Source organism: Anomaloglossus baeobatrachus, chromosome 7 (genome assembly GCF_048569485.1).
Source record: "Anomaloglossus baeobatrachus isolate aAnoBae1 chromosome 7, aAnoBae1.hap1, whole genome shotgun sequence".
NCBI classification, from domain to species: domain Eukaryota; kingdom Metazoa; phylum Chordata; class Amphibia; order Anura; family Aromobatidae; genus Anomaloglossus; species Anomaloglossus baeobatrachus.
The window spans coordinates 275,704,076-275,723,650 of NC_134359.1; the positions used below are offsets into that span (position 1 = coordinate 275,704,076).

Here is a 19,575-nt window from a genome sequence, read left to right on the forward strand (position 1 = left end):
AAACCGGCCTAATAGGTCTAATCTGGTTATTTGAGCCTTTTCGTCGCTTTATAGGTCTTGCTGCAATTGTTTTCGTATAATTTCTCATTTCTTTTCTTTCTAATTTTCTCTTTCCTAATTTTTGTTATCTCCAGTCTCTTTTCAGTACATATCTGCTCTTATATATATTGCTTCTTTATATTGTCCCTCTTATTCCTTACTTCAGCTATCTTTATTGTACACATATTGCCCCACTTCCGTCCTGTTGCTCCTCCTTTCTTGGCCGCACTTCCTGTTCTATTCCTTATACGCAGTTCCATGCCCCACTTCCTGCTGCTCCAGCTTTGTCACTTCCAGTTAGCCCCTTTTACACCCCTCGCCTCATGGTGACACACACTGCGGAGCAGCACACACACACTGCCGAGCAGCACACACACTGCCATTCCTCTGAGGTAAGTGCATGATATTTGTGCTATTTGGGACTTGTGTTTTTCCTCCGTATCCGTTACTTATTGCAGTCTTTACGTATTGTTTGTTCTATTTCACATGCTAGATTTTATATATATATATATATATATATATATATATATATATATATATATATATATATATATACATATACAGTTAGGTCCAGAAATATTTGGACAGTGACACAAGTTTTGTTATTTTAGCTGTTTACAAAAACATGTTCAGAAATACAATTATATGGTGGTGGTGTGACAGGAAATGTGAATCATAATCAAAGGTGATACTACCACATGTTACAGCGTTGTTTCTTTGTGTATTATTGCCAATGATACCTGAATTTCTCCTTTTTGTAATGTAACTTCCTACAATAAAAATTGATTGGATTAAAAAAAAAAAAAAGAAATACAATTATATATATAATATGGGCTGAAAGTGCACACTCCCAGCTGCAATATGAGAGTTTTTACATCCAAATCGGAGAAAGGGTTTAGGAATCATAGCTCTGTAATGCATAGCCTCCTCTTTTTCAAGGGACCAAAAGTAATTGGACAAGGGACTCTAAGGGCTGCAATTGACTCTGAAAGCGTCTCCCTCGTTAACCTGTAATCAATGAAGTAGTTAAAAGGTCTGGGGTTGATTACAGGTGTGTGGTTTTGCATTTGGAAGCTGTTGCTGTGACCAGACAACATGCGGTCTAAGGAACTCTCAATTGAGGTGAAGCAGAACATCCTGAGGCTGAAAAAAAAGAAAAAATCCATCAGAGAGATAGCAGACATGCTTGGAGTAGCAAAATCCACAGTCGGGTACATTCTGAGAAAAAAGGAATTGACTGGTGAGCTTGGGAACTCAAAAAGGCCTGGGCGTCCACGGATGACAACAGTGGTGGATGATCGCCGCATACTTTCTTTGGTGAAGAAGAACCCGTTCACAACATCAACTGAAGTCCAGAACACTCTCAGTGAAGTAGGTGTATCTGTCTCTAAGTCAACAGTAAAGAGAAGACTCCATGAAAGTAAATACAAAGGGTTCACATCTAGATGCAAACCATTCATCAATTCCAAAAATAGACAGGCCAGAGTTAAATTTGCTGAAAAACACCTCATGAAGCCAGCTCAGTTCTGGAAAAGTATTCTATGGACAGATGAGACAAAGATCAACCTGTACCAGAATGATGGGAAGAAAAAAGTTTGGAGAAGAAAGGGAACGGCACATGATCCAAGGCACACCACATCCTCTATAAATCATGGTGGAGGCAACGTGATGGCATGGGCATGCATGGCTTTCAATGGCACTGGGTCACTTGTGTTTATTGATGACATAACAGCAGACAAGAGTAGCCGGATGAATTCTGAAGTGTACCGGGATATACTTTCAGCCCAGATTCAGCCAAATGCCGCAAAGTTGATCGGACGGCGCTTCATAGTACAGATGGACAATGACCCCAAGCATACAGCCAAAGCTACCCAGGAGTTCATGAGTGCAAAAAAATGGAACATTCTGCAATGGCCAAGTCAATCACCAGATCTTAACCCAATTGAGCATGCATTTCACTTGCTCAAATCCAGACTTAAGACGGAAAGACCCACAAACAAGCAAGACCTGAAGGCTGCGGCTGTAAAGGCCTGGCAAAGCATTAAGAAGGAGGAAACCCAGCGTTTGGTGATGTCCATGGGTTCCAGACTTAAGGCAGTGATTGCCTCCAAAGGATTCGCAACAAAATATTGAAAATAAAAATATTTTTTTTGGGTTTGATTTATTTGTCCAATTTCTTTTGACCTCCTAAAATGTGGAGTGTTTGTAAAGAAATGTGTACAATTCCTACAATTTCTATCAGATATTTTTGTTCAAACCTTCAAATTAAACGTTACAATCTGCACTTGAATTCTGTTGTAGAGGTTTCATTTCAAATCCAATGTGGTGGCATGCAGAGCCCAACTCGCGAAAATTGTGTCACTGTCCAAATATTTCTGGACCTAACTGTACATATACACACACACACAGTATATAAACCTGCCTGTTGCTATGTGCGGAATCCTGCCTATATTTGTGCATCTGTATATAAGCCAGGATAAACATTGGTGGCTATATAAAGTAGTCTGATATAGGTACCATTGAATTTAATAATACAGCTAACGCATAAAATATATATATATATATACAGTTAGGTCCAGAAATATTTGGACAGTGACACAATTTTCGCGAGTTGGGCTCTGCATGCCACCACATTGGATTTGAAATGAAACCTCTACAACAGAATTCAAGTGCAGATTGTAACATTTAATTTGAAGGTTTGAACAAAAATATCTGATAGAAATTGTAGGAATTGTACACATTTCTTTACAAACACTCCACATTTTAGGAGGTCAAAATTAATTGGACAAATAAACCAAACCCAAACAAAATATTTTTATTTTCAATATTTTGTTGCGAATCCTTTGGAGGCAATCACTGCCTTAAGTCTGGAACCCATGGACATCACCAAACGCTGGGTTTCCTCCTTCTTAATGCTTTGCCAGGCCTTTACAGCCGCAGCCTTCAGGTCTTGCTTGTTTGTGGGTCTTTCCGTCTTAAGTCTGGATTTGAGCAAGTGAAATGCATGCTCAATTGGGTTAAGATCTGGTGATTGACTTGGCCATTGCAGAATGTTCCACTTTTTTGCACTCCTGAACTCCTGGGTAGCTTTGGCTGTATGCTTGGGGTCATTGTCCATCTGTACTATGAAGCGCCATCCGATCAACTTTGCGGCATTTGGCTGAATCTGGGCTGAAAGTATATCCCGGTACACTTCAGAATTCATCCGGCTACTCTTGTCTGCTGTTATGTCATCAATAAACACAAGTGACCCAGTGCCATTGAAAGCCATGCATGCCCATGCCATCACGTTGCCTCCACCATGTTTTACAGAGGATGTGGTGTGCCTTGGATCATGTGCCGTTCCCTTTCTTCTCCAAACGTTTTTCTTCCCATCATTCTGGTACAGGTTGATCTTTGTCTCATCTGTCCATAGAATACTTTTCCAGAACTGAGCTGGCTTCATGAGGTGTTTTTCAGCAAATTTAACTCTGGCCTGTCTATTTTTGGAATTGATGAATGGTTTGCATCTAGATGTGAACCCTTTGTATTTACTTTCATGGAGTCTTCTCTTTACTGTTGACTTAGAGACAGATACACCTACTTCACTGAGAGTGTTCTGGACTTCAGTTGATGTTGTGAACAGGTTCTTCTTCACCAAAGAAAGTATGCGGCGATCATCCACCACTGTTGTCATCCGTGGATGCCCAGGCCTTTTTGAGTTTCCAAGCTCACCAGTCAATTCCTTTTTTCTCAGAATGTACCCGACTGTTGATTTTGCTACTCCAAGCATGTCTGCTATCTCTCTGATGGATTTTTTCTTTTTTTTCAGCCTCAGGATGTTCTGCTTCACCTCAATTGAGAGTTCCTCAGACCGCATGTTGTCTGGTCACAGCAACAGCTTCCAAATGCAAAACCACACACCTGTAATCAACCCCAGACCTTTTAACTACTTCATTGATTACAGGTTAACAAGGGAGACGCCTTCAGAGTTAATTGCAGCCCTTAGAGTCCCTTGTCCAATTACTTTTGGTCCCTTGAAAAAGAGGAGGCTATGCATTACAGAGCTATGATTCCTAAACCCTTTCTCCGATTTGGATGTGAAAACTCTCATATTGCAGCTGGGAGTGTGCACTTTCAGCCCATATTATATTTATAATTGTATTTCTGAACATGTTTTTGTAAACAGCTAAAATAACAAAACTTGTGTCACTGTCCAAATATTTCTGGACCTAACTATATATATATATATATATATATATATATATATATATATATATATATATATATATATATATATATATATATATTGTATTGGCTGTATTATTAATTTCAATAGTACCTATATCAGACTGCCCTATATAGCCACCAATGTTGTAAGGTCCGTGACTATGCCAGGAACCCTGATTTTTCTGGTTGTATTAATCACATGGTGTATCCACCTTATTTGATCAATAAATATATATATTTTTACACCTGCAATCAGGACATCTGGTCGTTTTTTCTTTTTTGCTTACATTTTGCCTCTTTCCCTGTCTGTCTGCCTCTTTCCCTGTCTGTCTGCCTCTTTCCCTGTCTGCCTCTTTCCCTGTCTGTCTGCCTCTTTCCCTGTCTATGTGTCTGTCTCTTTCCCTTTCTGTCTGTCTCCTTGTTTGCTTCTTTCCCTGTCTGATTGCATCTTTCCCTGTCTGCCTCTTTCCCTGTCTGGTTGCATCTTTCCCTGTCTCTCTGCCTCTTTCCCTGTCTGTCTCTCTCCCTCTTTCCCTGTCTGTCTCTCTGCCTCTTTCCCTGTCTGTCTCTCTGCCTCTTTCCCTGTCTCTCTACCTCATTCCCAGTCTGTCTCTCTGCCTCGTTGCCTGTCTGTCTGTCTCTCTGCCTCGTTGCCTGTCTGTCTCTCTGCCTCGTTCTCTGTCTGTCTCTCTGCCTCTTTCCCTGTCTGTCTGCCTCTTTCCTTGTCTGTCTGTCTGCCTCTTTCCCTGTCTGTCTGTCTGCCTCTCTCCCTGTCTGTCTGCCTCTTTCCCTGTCTGTCTGCCTCTTTCAATGTCTGTCTGCTTCATTCCCTGTCTGTCTCTCTGCCTCTTTCCCTGTCTGTCTCTCTGCCTCTTTCCCTGTCTGTCTCTCTGCCTCTTTCCCTGTCTGTCTGTCTCTCTGCCTCTTTCCCTGTCTGTCTCTCTGCCTCTTTCCCTGTTTGCTTCTTTCCCTGTCTGATTGCATCTTTCCCTGTCTGCCTCTTTCCCTGTCTGGTTGCATCTTTCCCTGTCTCTCTCCCTCTTTCCCTGTCTGTCTCTCTCCCTCTTTCCCTGTCTGTCTCTCTGCCTCTTTCCCTGTCTGTCTCTCTGCCTCTTTCCCTGTCTCTCTACCTCATTCCCAGTCTGCCTCGTTCCCTGTCTGTGTGTCTCTCTGCTTCGTTGCCTGTCTGTCTGTCTCTGCCTCGTTGCCTGTCTGTCTGTCTCTCTGCCTCGTTGCCTGTCTGTCTCTCTGCCTCTTTCCCTGTCTGTCTGCCTCTTTCCTTGTCTGTCTGTCTGCCGCTTTCCCTGTCTGTCTGTCTGCCTCTCTCCCTGTCTGTCTGCCTCTTTCCCTGTTTGTCTGCCTCTTTCAATGTCTGTCTGCTTCATTCCTTGTCTGTCTGCCTCTTTTCCTGTCTCTGTCTCTCTGCCTCTTTCCCTGTCTGTCTGTCTGTCTCTCTGCCTCTTTCCCTGTCTGTCTGTCTCTCTGCCTCTTTCCCTGTCTGTCTCTCTGCCTCTTTCCCTGTTTGCTTCTTTCCCTGTCTGATTGCATCTTTCCCTGTCTGCCTCTTTCCCTGTCTGGTTGCATCTTTCCCTGTCTCTCTGCCTCATTTCCTGTCTGTCTGTCTCTCTCTCTGCCTTGTTTCCTGTCTGCCTCGTTCCCTGTGTGCCTCTTTCCCTGTCTGGTTGCATCTTTATCTGTCTCTCTGCCTCTTTCCCTTTCTGTCTGTCTGCCTCGTTCTCTGTCTGTCTCTCTGCCTCTTTCCCTGTCTGTCTGTCTGCCTCTCTCCCTGTCTGTCTGCCTCTTTCCCTGTCTGTCTGCCTCTTTCCCTGTCTGTCTGTCTGCCTCTTTCCTTGTCCGTCTGTCTGTCTGCCTCTTTCCCTGTCTGTCTGTCTGCCTCTTTCCCTGTCTGTCTGCCTCTTTCCCTGTCTGTCTGCCTCTTTCCCTGTCTGTCTGCCTCTTTTCCTGTCTCTGTCTCTCTGCCTCTTTCCCTGTCTGTCTGTCTCTCTGCCTCTTTCCCTGTCTGTCTGTCTCTCTGCCTCTTTCCCTGTCTGTCTGTCTCTCTGCCTCTTTCCCTTTTTGCTTCTTTCCCTGTCTGATTGCATCTTTCCCTGTCTGCATCTTTCCCTGTCTCTGCCTCTTTCCCTGTCTGTCTGTCTGCCTCGTTCCCTGTCTGCCTCTTTCCCTGTCTGTCTCTCTGCCTCTTTCCCTCTCTGTCTGTCTCTCTGCCTTTTTCCCTGTCTGTCTCTCTGCCTCTTTCACTGTCTGTCTCTCTGCCTCTTTCCCTGTCTGTCTGTCTCTCTGCCTCTTTCCCTGTTTGTCTCTCTGCCTCTTTCCCTGTCTGTCTGTCTCTCTGCCTCTTTCCCTGTCTGTCTGTCTCTCTGCCTCTTTCCCTGTCTGTCTGTCTCTCTGCCTCTTTCCCTGTCTGTCTGTCTCTCTGCCTCGTTCCCTGTCTGTCTGTCTCTCTGCCTCGTTCCCTGTCTGTCTCTCTGCCTAGTTCCCTGTCTTTCTGTCTCTCTGCCTCGTTCCCTGTCTTTCTGTCTCTCTGCCTCTTTCCCTGTCTGTCTGGCATAATATATATATATATATTGTATTGACTGTATTATTAATTTCAATGGTACCTATATCAGACTACCCTATATAGCCACCAATGTTGTAAGGTCTGTGACTATGCCAGGAACCCCGGTTTTTCTGGTTGTTTTTAATCACATGGTGTGTCCACCTTATTTGATCAATAAATATATATATATTTTTACACCTGCAATCAGGACATCTGGTCATTTCTTCTTTTTTGCTTTCATTTTGCCTCATTCACTGTCTGTCTGCCTCTTTCCCTGTCTATGTGTCTGCCTCTTTCCCTGTCTGTCTCTTTCCCTTTCTGTCTGCCTCTTTCCTTGTCTGCCTCTTTCCCTGTCTGTCTGCCTCTTTGTCTGTCTGCCTCTTTCCCTGTCTGTCTCTTTGTCTGTCTGCCTCTTTCCTTGTCTGTTTGTCTCTTTGTCTGCCTCTTTCCTTGTCTGTTTGTCTGCCTCTTTGTCTGTCTTCCTCTTTCCCTGTCTGTTTTTCTTCCTCTTTCCCTGTCTGTTTGTCTGCCTCTTTCCCTGTCTGCCTCTTTCCCTGTCTGCCTCGTTCCCTGTCTGTCTCTCTGCCTCTTTCCCTGTCTGTCTCTCTGCCTCTTTCCCTGTCTGTCTCTCTAACTCATTCACAGTCTGTCTCTCTGCCTCTTTCCCTGTCTCTCTACCTCATTCCCAGTCTGTCTCTCTGCCTCGTTCCTTGTCTGTCTGTCTCTCTGCCTCGTTGCCTGTCTGTCTGTCTCTCTGCCTCGTTCCTTGTCTGTCTGTCTCTCTGCTTCGTTTCCTGTCTGTCTGTCTCTCTGCCTCGTTCCCTGTCTGTCTGTCTCTCTGCCTCGTTCCCTGTCTGTCTCTCTGCCTCGTTCCCTGTCTGCCTCGTTCCCTGTGTGCCTCTTTCCCTGTCTGTCTGCCTCTTTCCCTGTCTGTCTGCCTCTTTCCCTGTCTGGTTGCATCTTTCCCTGTCTGTTTGCATCTTACCCTGTCTGTCTACCTCTTTCCCTGTCTGTCTGTCTGCCTCTCTCCCTGTCTGTCTTCCTCTCTCCCTGTCTGTCTGCCTCTCTCCCTGTCTGTCTGCCTCTCTCCCTTTCTGTCTGCCTCTTTCCCTGTCTGTCTGCCTCTTTCCCTGTCTGTCTGTCTGCCTCTTTCCCTGTCTCTGTCTGCCTCTTTTCCTGTCTGTCTGTCTCTCTGCCTCTCTCCCTGTCTGTCTCTCTGCTTTTTCCCTGTCTGTCTGTCTCTCTGCCTTTTTCCCTGTCTGTCTGTCTCTCTGCCTCTTTCCCTGTCTGTCTCTCTGTCTGTCTCTCTGCCTCGTTCCCTGTCTGTCTCTCTGCCTCTTTCCCTGTTTGCCTCTTTCCCTGTCTGATTGCATCTTTCCCTGTCTGCCTCTTTCCCTGTCTGGTTGCATCTTTCCCTGTCTCTCCGCCTCTTTCCCTGTCTGTCTGTCTCTCTGCCTCGTTTCCTGTCTCTCTCTGCCTCTTTCCCTGTCTGCCTCTTTCCCTGTCTGTCTGCCTCTTTCCCTGTCTGTCTGCCTCTTTCCCTGTCTGTCTGCCTCTTTCCCTGTCTGTCTGCCTCTTTCCCTGTCTGTCTGTCTCTCTGCCTCTTTCCCTGTCTGTCTGTCTCTCTGCCTCGTTCCCTGTCTGTCTGTCTCTCTGCCTCGTTCCCTGTCTTTCTGTCTCTCTGCCTCGTTCCCTGTCTTTCTGTCTCTCTGCCTCTTTCCCTGTCTTTCTGTCTCTCTGCCTCTTTCCCTGTCTGTCTGGCATATTATATACAGTGCCTACAAGTAGTATTCAACCCCCTGCAGATTTAGCAGGTTTGATAAGATGCAAATGAGTTAGAGCCTGCAAACTTCAAACAAGAGCAGGATTTATTAATAGATGTATAAATCTTACAAACCAACAAGTTATGTTGCTCAGTTAAATTTTAATATATTTTCAACATAAAAGTGTGGGTCAATTATTATTCAACCCCTAGGTTTAATATTTTGTGGAATAACCCTTGTTTGCAATTACAGCTAATAATCGTCTTTTATAAGACCTGATCAGGCCGGCACAGGTCTCTGGAGTTATCTTGGCCCACTCCTCCATGCAGATCTTCTCCAAGTTATCTAGGTTCTTTGGGTGTCTCATGTGGACTTTAATCTTGAGCTCCTTCCACAAGTTTTCAATTGGGTTAAGGTCAGGAGACTGACTAGGCCACTGCAACACCTTGATTTTTTCCCTCTTGAACCAGGCCTTGGTTTTCTTGGCTGTGTGCTTTGGGTCGTTGTCTTGTTGGAAGATGAAATGACGACCCATCTTAAGATCCTTGATGGAGGAGCAGAGGTTCTTGGGCAAAATCTCCAGGTAGGCTGTGCTATCCATCTTCCCATGGATGCGGACCAGATGGCCAGGCCCCTTGGCTGAGAAACAGCCCCACAGCATGATGCTGCCACCACCATGCTTGACTGTAGGGATGGTATTCTTGGGGTCGTATGCAGTGCCATCCGGTCTCCAAACGCCACGTGTGTGGTTGGCACCAAAGATCTCGATCTTGGTCTCATCAGACCAGAGAACCTTGAACCAGTCTGTCTCAGAGTCCTCCAAGTGATCATGAGCAAACTGTAGACGAGCCTTGACATGACGCTTTGAAAGTAAAGGTACCTTACGGGCTCGTCTGGAACGGAGACCATTGCGGTGGAGTACGTTACTTATGGTATTGACTGAAACCAATGTCCCCACTGCCATGAGATCTTCCCGGAGGTCCTTCCTTGTTGTCCTTGGGTTAGCCTTGACTCTTCGGACAAGCCTTGCCTCGGCACGGGTGGAAACTTTCAAAGGCTGTCCAGGCCGTGGAAGGCTAACAGTAGTTCCATAAGCCTTCCACTTCCGGATGATGCTCCCAACAGTGGAGACAGGTAGGCCCAACTCCTTGGAAAGGGTTTTGTACCCCTTGCCAGCCTTGTGACCCTCCACGATCTTGTCTCTGATGGCCTTGGAATGCTCCTTTGTCTTTCCCATGTTGACCAAGTATGAGTGCTGTTATCAAGTTTGTGGAGGGTCTTAATTAGTCAGAAAAGGCTGGAAAAAGAGATAATTAATCAAAACATGTGAAGCTCATTGTTCTTTGTGCCTGAAATACTTCTTAATACTTTAGGGGAACCAAACAGAATTCTTGTGGTTTGAGGGGTTGAATAATAAATGACCCTCTGAATAAACTTTTCACAATTTAAAAAAAAATAAAAAAAGAAATAACATTCTTTTTTGCTGCAGTGCATTTCACACTTCCAGGCTGATCTACAGTCCAAATGTCACAATGCCAAGTTAATTCCGAATGTGTAAACCTGCTAAATCTGCAGGGGGTTGAATACTACTTGTAGGCACTGTATATATTGTATTGGCTGTATTATTAATTTCAATGGTACCTATATCAGACTACCCTATATAGCCACCAATGTTGTAAGGTCCGTGACTATGCCAGGAACCCCGGTTATTCTGGTTGTTTTTAATCACATGGTGTGTCCACCTTATTTGATCAATAAATATATATATTTTTACACCTGCAATCAGGACATCTGGTTGTTTTTTCTTTTTTGCTTTCATTTTGCCTCTTTCCCTGTCTGTCTGCCTCTTTCCCTGTCTGTCTGCCTCTTTCCCTGTCTATGTGTCTGCCTCTTTCCCTTTCTGTCTCTTTCCCTGTCTGTCTGCCTCTTTCCTTGTCTGCCTCTTTCCCTGTCTGTCTGCCTCTTTCCCTGTCTGTCTCTTTGTCTGTCTGCCTCTTTCCTTGTCTGTTTGTCTGTCGTTTTGTCTGTCTGCCTCTTTCCTTGTCTGTTTGTCTGCCTCTTTGTCTGCCTCTTTCCCTGTCTGTCTGCCTCTTTCCCTGTCTGTCTCTTTGTCTGTCTGCCTCTTTCTTTGTCTGCCTCTTTGTCTGTCTGCCTCTTTCCTTGTCTGTTTGTCTGCCTCTTTGTCTGTCTGCCTCTTTCTCTGTCTGTCTTCCTCTTTGTCTGTCTGTCTCTTTCCTTGTCTGTCTCTTTGTCTGTCTGTCTCTTTCCTTGTCTGTTTGTCTGCCTCTTTGTCTGTCTCCCTATTTCCCTTTCTTTTTGTCTGCCTCTTTGTCTTCCTCTTTCTCTGTCTGTCTGCCTCTGTCTGTCTTCCTCTTTCCCTGTTTGTCTTTCTGCCTCTTTCCCTGTCTGTCTGCCTCTTTTCCTGTCTCTGTTTCTCTGCCTCTTTCCCTGTCTGTCTGTCTCTCTGCCTCTTTCCCTGTCTGTCTGTCTCTCTGCCTCTTTCCCTGTCTGTCTGTCTCTCTGCCTCTTTCCCTGTCTGTCTGTCTCTCTGCCTCTTTCCCTGTCTGTCTGTCTCTCTGCCTCTTTCCCTGTCTGTCTGTCTCTCTGCCTCTTTCCCTGTCTGTCTCTTTGCTTCTTTCCCTGTCTGTCTGTCTCTCTGCCTCTTTCCCTGTCTATCTGTCTCTCTGCCTCGTTCCCTGTCTGTCTGTCTCTCTGCCTCGTTCCCTGTCTGTCTGTCTCTCTGCCTCGTTCCCTGTCTGTCTGTCTCTCTGCCTAGTTCCCTGTCTTTCTGTCTCTCTGCCTCGTTCCCTGTCTTTCTGTCTCTCTACCTCTTTCCCTGTCTGTCTGGCATAATATATATATATATATATATATATATATATATATTGTATTGACTGTATTATTAATTTCAATGGTACCTATATCAGACTACCCTATATAGCCACCAATGTTGTAAGGTCCGTGACTATGCCAGGAACCCCGGTTTTTCTGGTTGTTTTTAATCACATGGTGTGTCCACCTTATTTGATCAATAAATATATATATCTTTACACCTGCAATCAGGACATCTGGTCATTTTTTCTTTTTTGCTTTCATTTTGCCTCTTTCCCTGTCTGTGTCTGCCTCTTTCCCTGTCTGTCTCTTTCCCTTTCTGTCTGCCTCTTTCCTTGTCTGCCTCTTTCCCTGTCTGTCTGCCTCTTTGTCTGTCTGCCTCTTTCCCTGTCTGTCTCTTTGTCTGTCTGCCTCTTTCCTTGTCTGTTTGTCTCTTTGTCTGTCTGCCTCTTTCCTTGTCTGTTTGTCTGCCTCTTTGTCTGTCTCCCTATTTCCCTGTCTGTTTGTCTGCCTCTTTGTCTTCCTCTTTCTCTGTCTGTCTGCCTCTTTGTCTGTCTTCCTCTTTCCCTGTTTGTCTTTCTGCCTCTTTCCCTGTCTGCCTCTTTCCCTGTCTGCCTCTTTCCCTGTCTGTCTGTCTGCTTCTTTCCCTGTATGTCTGTATGTCTGTCTGCCTCTTTCCCTGTCTGTCTGTCTGTCTGCCTCTTTCCCTGTCTGTCTCTCTGCCTCTTTTCCTGTCTGTCTGTCTCTCTGCCTCGTTCTCTGTCTGTCTCTCTGCCTCGTTCTCTGTCTGTCTCTCTGCCTCGTTCTCTGTCTGTCTCTCTGCCTCGTTCCCTGTCTGTCTCTCTGCCTCTTTCCCTGTCTGACTCTTTCCCTGTCTGATTGCATCTTTCCCTGTCTGCCTCTTTCCCTGTCTGGTTGCATCTTTCCCTGTCTGGTTGCATCTTTCCCTGTCTGGTTGCATCTTTCCCTGTCTCTCTGCCGCTTGTCTGTCTGCCTTGTTCCCTGTCTGTCTGTCTGCCTCGTTTCCTGTCTGTCTGTCTCTCTGCCTCTTTCCCTGTCTGCCTCTTTCCCTGTCTGGTTGCATCTTTCCCTGTCTGTCTGCCTCTTTCCTTGTCTATCTGTCTCTCTGCCTCGTTCCCTGTCTGTCTGTCTCTCTCTGCCTCTTTCCCTGTCTGTCTGTCTGTCTCTCTGCCTCGTTCCCTGTCTTTCTGTCTCTCTGCCTTGTTCCCTATCTTTCTGTCTCTCTGCCTCTGTCCCTGTCTGTCTCTCTGCCTCTTTCCCTGTCTGTCTCTCTGCCTCTTTCCCTGTCTGCCTCTCTGCCTCTTTCCCTGTCTGTCTCTCTACCTCATTGCCTGTCTGTCTGTCTCTCTACGTCGTTGCCTGTCTGTCTGTCTCTCTGCCTCGTTCCCTGTCTGTCTCTCTGCCTCATTCCCTGTCTGTCTGTCTCTCTGCCTCTTTCCCTGTCTGGCACCTTTCCCTGTCTGTCTTTCTGTTTGCCACTTTCCCTGTCTGTATGTCTTTCTCTCCACCGATATCATATCACCTTACACATAAGCTTCTTATACTAAGAATGTCCTTTGTTGCCTATAGCAACCAATCACAGCTCCTATTAATGACCTATAGCTCCCAGCTCAATTGACTTTAATGTAAGCAGGTTTTTTTGGTGAATAACTGTAAATCACAGTGTTAAAATTTCTCCTCAAAATATAGTCTGAAATTTCCTGATTCACATGAGGTGTCTGTGTGAGATTTTGTGATTGTAAATGCGACAGTGAGGATTCATTTAGCGGACATACATATATATATATATATATATATATATATATATATATATACATACATACACTCAGCTTTATATGATTATTGTGCCAATACAAGTCTTATGGGTGCATGTGATGCATTGGACTGGTTTTGGATGACATCCCAGAGCAGTGTAGTGTATGCAGAGATGGAGAAGATGGAGAAATTAATCTCTCCATCTTCTCCGCTCCTGTGATTGTCATGGTAGGGAATTTAGGGGAGACCATAAATAGGGTCCCTCATATGGGTTACAGAGACGGAGTTCAAATCGATCTGCGCAGATGTATGTATGAGGAGCAATAACCACACAGAGACGTGTCTCTATTCGGGAGAAGCTCAATGGTCTTCTGATCCGTATATTGTAATACACATATTCAGTTCAACATTGTACCTGATTGGTCAGAGATATCCTGCAATCTTCATATAGTACGTCATCAACCTGTTTCTTGCTTCATAATACCAGCTTAAACCAGCTACTGAAAATACTTCTTTGTTAACACGTTGCTGAGCAAGAACGATGAGGCAACCTCCGACATCTCTCATGGTGAGAACTAACCGATTACAGATTCCCTTCTAAATACCTCTTTGTTTATTCTTCATTCTGGCTTGATTATGTAATTAACACATTCCTGTACGCACATCTTAAGGCCCCGTCACACACAACGAGATCGCTAACGAGACTGCCGAGATCGTTATACAGGTCACTATTGCGACCTGTATCATTACTGCATCGTTGGTAAGGTCTGACTGTTTGACATCTCACCAGCGACCTCCAAGCAACTTACCAGCGATCCTTATCAGGTTGTATCGTTGTCGGGATCGCTGGTAAGTCGTTGTGTGTGACTGGGCCGCTTCTATGCAATTGTTATATAGACACACAGATAATTATGCAATGACATCTATACTTTGATTATTTACACACAGATCATCTTATTACATTTGGACAAACGACCTATAGCCCAGGCTACCCTCACATGATCTGATTCCAGCATGTCAGAGAATCAGATCACAGTGAATGATACTCTGTTCACGCTCGCAGCCGAGGCTGAACCTAGTGTCATTAATATATTGCATCCAATGCTTTCTACTAGTGTGACCCCGATTTTATTCTGTATATACACACCACAGAGTATCACTTCTCCTGTCTTGTATGCTGGGTGTACTCCTCAGTATCTGTATTATTCTGTATATACACTGCACAGTACTACTTCTCCTGTCCTCTATACTGGGTGTGATCGTTAGTATCTGTATTATTATGTATATATACATACTGCACAGTACCACCTCTGTCCTGTGTACTGTGTGCAATTCTCAGTATCTGTATTATTCTGTATATACACTGCACAGTACCACTTCTCCTGTCCTGTATGCTGTGTGCAATTCTCAGTATCTGTATTATTCTGTATATACAGTACAGACCAAAAGTTTGGACACACCTTCTCATCTCTAGAAGAACTGTTAAGAGGAGACTTTGTGCAGCAGGCCTTCATGGTAAAATAGCTGCTAGGAAACCACTGCTAAGGACAGGAAACAAGCAGAAAAGACTTGTTTGGGCTAAAGAACACAAGGAATGGACATTAGACCAGTGAAAATCTGTGCTTTGGTCTGAGGAGTCCAAATTTGAGATCTTTGGATCCAACCACCGTGTCTTTGTAGAAAAGGTGAACGGATGGACTCTACATGGCTAGTTCCCACCATGAAGCATGGAGGAGGAGATGTGATGGTGTGGGGGGGCTTTTCTGCTGACACTGTTGGGGATTTATTCAAAATTGAAGGCATACAGAACCAGGATGGCTACCACAGCATCTTGCAGCGGCGTGCTATTCCATCCGGTTTGTGTTTAGTTGGACCATCATTTATTTTTCAACAGGACAATGACCCCAAACACACCTCCAGGCTGTGTAAGGGCTATTTGACTAAGGCCTGAAACACACATCCGTGAAAAAACATGCACGTGTGTTACGGTCCGTTTTTCGGGTCCGTGTCCCGTTTTTGTGTCCGTTTTTATGGTCCGTGTGGCATCTGTGGGAACTGCATATGCTAGCCGTGTGTGCGTGTGGAATGGCCGTGTCTGCATGTGAAATGTAACTGACGTGTGAGTGTGTTTTCCATGTGAAATGTTCCGTGTTTAATGTAACATGTCGTTGCTACATACCCGCTGACAGCAGAGTCGCGCGCTGAGAATGAACTTGGGTGAACTTCACCCGACTTCATCCTCATCCCGCGGCTCTGTCTGTGTCGCGTACTGATTAGCGGTCACCCGTGAAGGACTCACCGGTGACCGCTAATCCCCTGAGTGACTGAAGTGAGTAGCGCAATTAGCGCTGCCGTCTCTCAGGTTACCCGCGGCTAGCTGGATCCTCCACCCGAGACCGCAACTCACCTGTGACTTCATCGCTGTCACTCGGGCGACTTGCTGTCACAGTTGGAGGAACCAGCGGTGGCCGCGAGTAACCTCAGTGACAGCTCAGCTGATCGCGATACTCACCTCAGTTGGTGTGTGGAGCTTTCAGGAGCGGCGGGGTTCTTCTGCTGCTCCTGTCACCTTCATGTAGCAGAGCTGGAAGCGACGCGGGACCTCCGTGGATTACACCGGACATGGATGGGTATTTGGGGCGTAATAAATTGGTGAACGAGGTTTTTTTTAGTGTTTATTATTTCAAATAAAGGATTTTTTGGATGTGTGTTTATTTACTGTAACTTACAGATTAATCATGGAAGGTATCTCAGGAGACGCCTGCCATGATTAATCTAGGACTTATTGGCAGCTATGTTGTAGAGAAAAAGACCTCGCCTCACCCATGTAGGTGCTCAGGAGAAAAATATATAAGCACATAGAGGGTAACTCCGGCACACTAATCATTTCCAATAGGTATATTGAAGTAAATACACGAAAAAAATAGATTTCAGATCCTTTTGTTTTATTGTGCAAAAATCATGAAAAAGGTGCTGTACAAAGTAATGTCCGCCAGGTGACGATGTTTAGACCTGGGGACCTTCTTCAGGTCGGACAGACTGGATACAAATTTACAAAGTGACAAAACAAGAAACAAAATAAAAGGACATCCATCAATATAGTTGTATATGCATATTTGACATTCGAGTAATATAGTACAACATTGGAATGGAGAAGACGATGGAAAGAAACAAAACAGTAACATCTTCTAGGGTCCATGGTGATACCATGGATATATGAAGCTAGGACCATCATGGAAAAGGGAAATTTGTGCAGGTAAGAAAGTGGTGGTGAGGAATGTTTGGTGTCAGATAGATGCGACACGTTTGGTAAGGGAACTCACCTAGATTCAGTGGATAATATGTGGGATACAGATGTATATGATCAACCTGTTATAGGAGGAGATGATAGATTATAGATTATGTCCTGTCTCAGGTGAGTCAGGAAAGTAAGAATACATAGGGACGTACCATACATACAGTTAGGTCCAGAAATATTTGGACAGTGACACAATTTTGGCGAGTTGGGCTCTGCATGCCACCACATTGGATTTGAAATGAAATCTCTACAACAGAATTCAAGTGCAGATTGTAACGTTTAATTTGAAGGTTTGAACAAAAATATCTGATAGAAATTGTAGAAATTGTACACATTTCTTTACAAACACTCCACATTTTAGGAGGTCAAAAGTAATTGGACAAATAAACCAAACCCAAACAAAATATTTTTATTTTCAATATTTTGTTGCGAATCCTTTGGAGGCAATCACTGCCTTAAGTCTGGAACCCATGGACATCACCAAACGCAGGGTTTCCTCCTTCTTAATGCTTTGCCAGGCCTTTACAGCCGCAGCCTTCAGGTCTTGCTTGTTTGTGGGTCTTTCCGTCTTAAGTCTGGATTTGAGCAAGTGAAATGCATGCTCAATTGGGTTAAGATCTGGTGATTGACTTGGCCATTGCAGAATGTTCCACTTTTTTGCACTCATGAACTCCTGGGTAGCTTTGGCTGTATGCTTGGGGTCATTGGCCATCTGTACTATGAAGCGCCGTCCGATCAACTTTGCGGCATTTGGCTAAATCTGGGCTGAAAGTATATCCTGGTACACTTCAGAATTCATCCGGCTACTCTTGTCTGCTGTTATGTCATCAATAAACACAAGTGACCCAGTGCCATTGAAAGCCATGCATGCCCATGCCATCACGTTGCCTCCACCATGTTTTACAGAGGATGTGGTGTGCCTTGGATCATGTGCCGTTCCCTTTCTTCTCCAAACTTTTTTCTTCCCATCATTCTGGTACAGGTTGATCTTTGTCTCATCTGTCCATAGAATACTTTTCCAGAACTGAGCTGGCTTCATGAGGTGTTTTTCAGCAAATTTAACTCTGGCCTGTCTATTTTTGGAATTGATGAATGGTTTGCATCTAGATGTGAACCCTTTGTATTTACTTTCATGGAGTCTTCTCTTTACTGTTGACTTAGAGACAGATACACCTACATCACTGAGAGTGTTCTGGACTTCAGTTGATGTTGTGAACGGGTTCTTCTTCACCAAAGAAAGTATGCGGCGATCATCCACCACTGTTGTCATCCGTGGACGCCGAGGCCTTTTTGAGTTCCCAAGCTCACCAGTCAATTCCTTTTTTCTCAGAATGTACCCGACTGTTGATTTTGCTACTCCAAGCATGTCTGCTATCTCTCTGATGGATTTTTTCTTTTTCTTTCAGCCTCAGGATGTTCTGCTTCACCTCAATTGAGAGTTCCTTAGACCGCATGTTGTCTGGTCACAGCAACAGCTTCCAAATGCAAAACCACACACCTGTAATCAACCCCAGACCTTTTAACTACTTCATTGATTACAGGTTAACAAGGGAGACGCCTTCAGAGTTAATTGCAGCCCTTAGAGTCCCTTGTCCAATTACTTTTGGTCCCTTGAAAAAGAGGAGGCTATGCATTACAGAGCTATGATTCCTAAACCCTTTCTCCGATTTGGATGTGAAAACTCTCATATTGCAGCTTGGAGTGTGCACTTTCAGCCCATATTATATATATAATTGTGTCGCGGGCGGGGAGGAGGGTGTCAGCACACTACGCTCACCCCCTTCTGCTCGGGTCCGGCGGCCGCTGCTCAGTGGTGGCTCGAGCTGTAGGCCGGATCCCGGGGGTTTCTCGAGCGGCACTCCTCGCCCGTGAGTGAAAGGAAGTTGTTGGGTGTGGGGATGATTATTGTCCGTGACGCCACCCACGGTTGTGGTGATTTCACCACCGCTGCTCTATACGGGGCTCCCGGGGATGGTGATGCGGAGCAGCCAGGTGTTGTGTTGCTCCTCCGTGGGTAGGGGTTGGTGATCCCGGGGCCCGGTGATGGTGAGGGAGGTGCAGGGCCTGGTGGGCGCAGGGACGCGGGGGCAGCGCTGTGCCTTGCGGCACTGTGGTACTCACTCAGCCTGAGACGTTGACACAGTTTTTACGGTAAACCAAACGGCTGGTAAGACGGTCCCACGGACGGCTGCACTTGCTCTCCCGGTAGGTGACGGTGATGTCCCTTTTCTTAGCACCTTGGTGTACTTGTTGGTTGCGATGGGTCCCCACCGGTAACCCGCTCCCCGGCTTCAAGCTGGACCGGGGGAGCTCTACTCTTTGCCCGCAGGCGCTGGCCCTAAGAAACTGGTGCCTTGGCGGTGGCGGTGTCTCTTCTATACTGGCTGGGCTGTTGCCTTCAATCGGGACTTGGTTGTTGGGGGATCTACGTCCCCTTCACTGACGGATTCGGCAAATTTGGCGACTCCTAGCCTTGCCGGGGTCCGAGAGGCCCCTGCCCTGGTGCTGACTGTCCTTCGGAACACTGCTCCAGACCGCCGGGCACACAGCCAACGGGGTTCTTCCAGGAACTTCCAAACGGTCCCCCTCCAGACAGTCACCGCCGTTGCTGACCTTGCTGACCTGGTCCTACACACAGCTGGACCCTTCAGGCTTTTTTTCTTTCCTGTCACCTCACTTGCTTTCCTCCTTTACCACTTTTCTACTTTCACTACTTGTTACTCCTTCACTTAGCTCCTCACTCCTGCTCCTCGCTAGCCCTCAGCTAGACTTCAACTGCCTGGTTTTCCCGCCTCCAGAGCTGTGAACTCCTCGGTGGGCGGAGCCAACCGCCTGGCCCACCCCCTGGTGTGAATCATCAGTCTCTGGAGGAAGGCAACAAGGATTTGTGGTTAGCTTAGGTGTTCCTACCTGGGATGTAGGGTGTGGTGGTGTGTGACCTGTGTCCCCTGGCTTGCCCAGGGCGACACATTCCCCCTTAGCAAAATGCAGACCGTCCGCGGGCTGCCGTCCAACACCGGTTTTATTTTTCTGAAAAGATAACATAAAAATATAACATATTTACATTTTTAATAATAACTCTTCCCAAGACGGGAGGCACA

General features: G+C 45.7%; 1 protein-coding gene across 1 annotated transcript in view; it reads left to right on the forward strand.

The window, feature by feature from the left end:
- The first annotated feature begins 263 nt into the window (after window positions 1-263).
- Window positions 264-19,575, forward strand: part of LOC142245441 (uncharacterized) — a 102,119-nt gene continuing 82,807 nt past the window's right edge. Inside the window, exon 1 of the mRNA XM_075318145.1 lies at window positions 264-431. The gene's annotated coding sequence lies outside the window, so the exon portion shown is untranslated. The remainder of the gene's footprint in view (window positions 432-19,575) is intronic.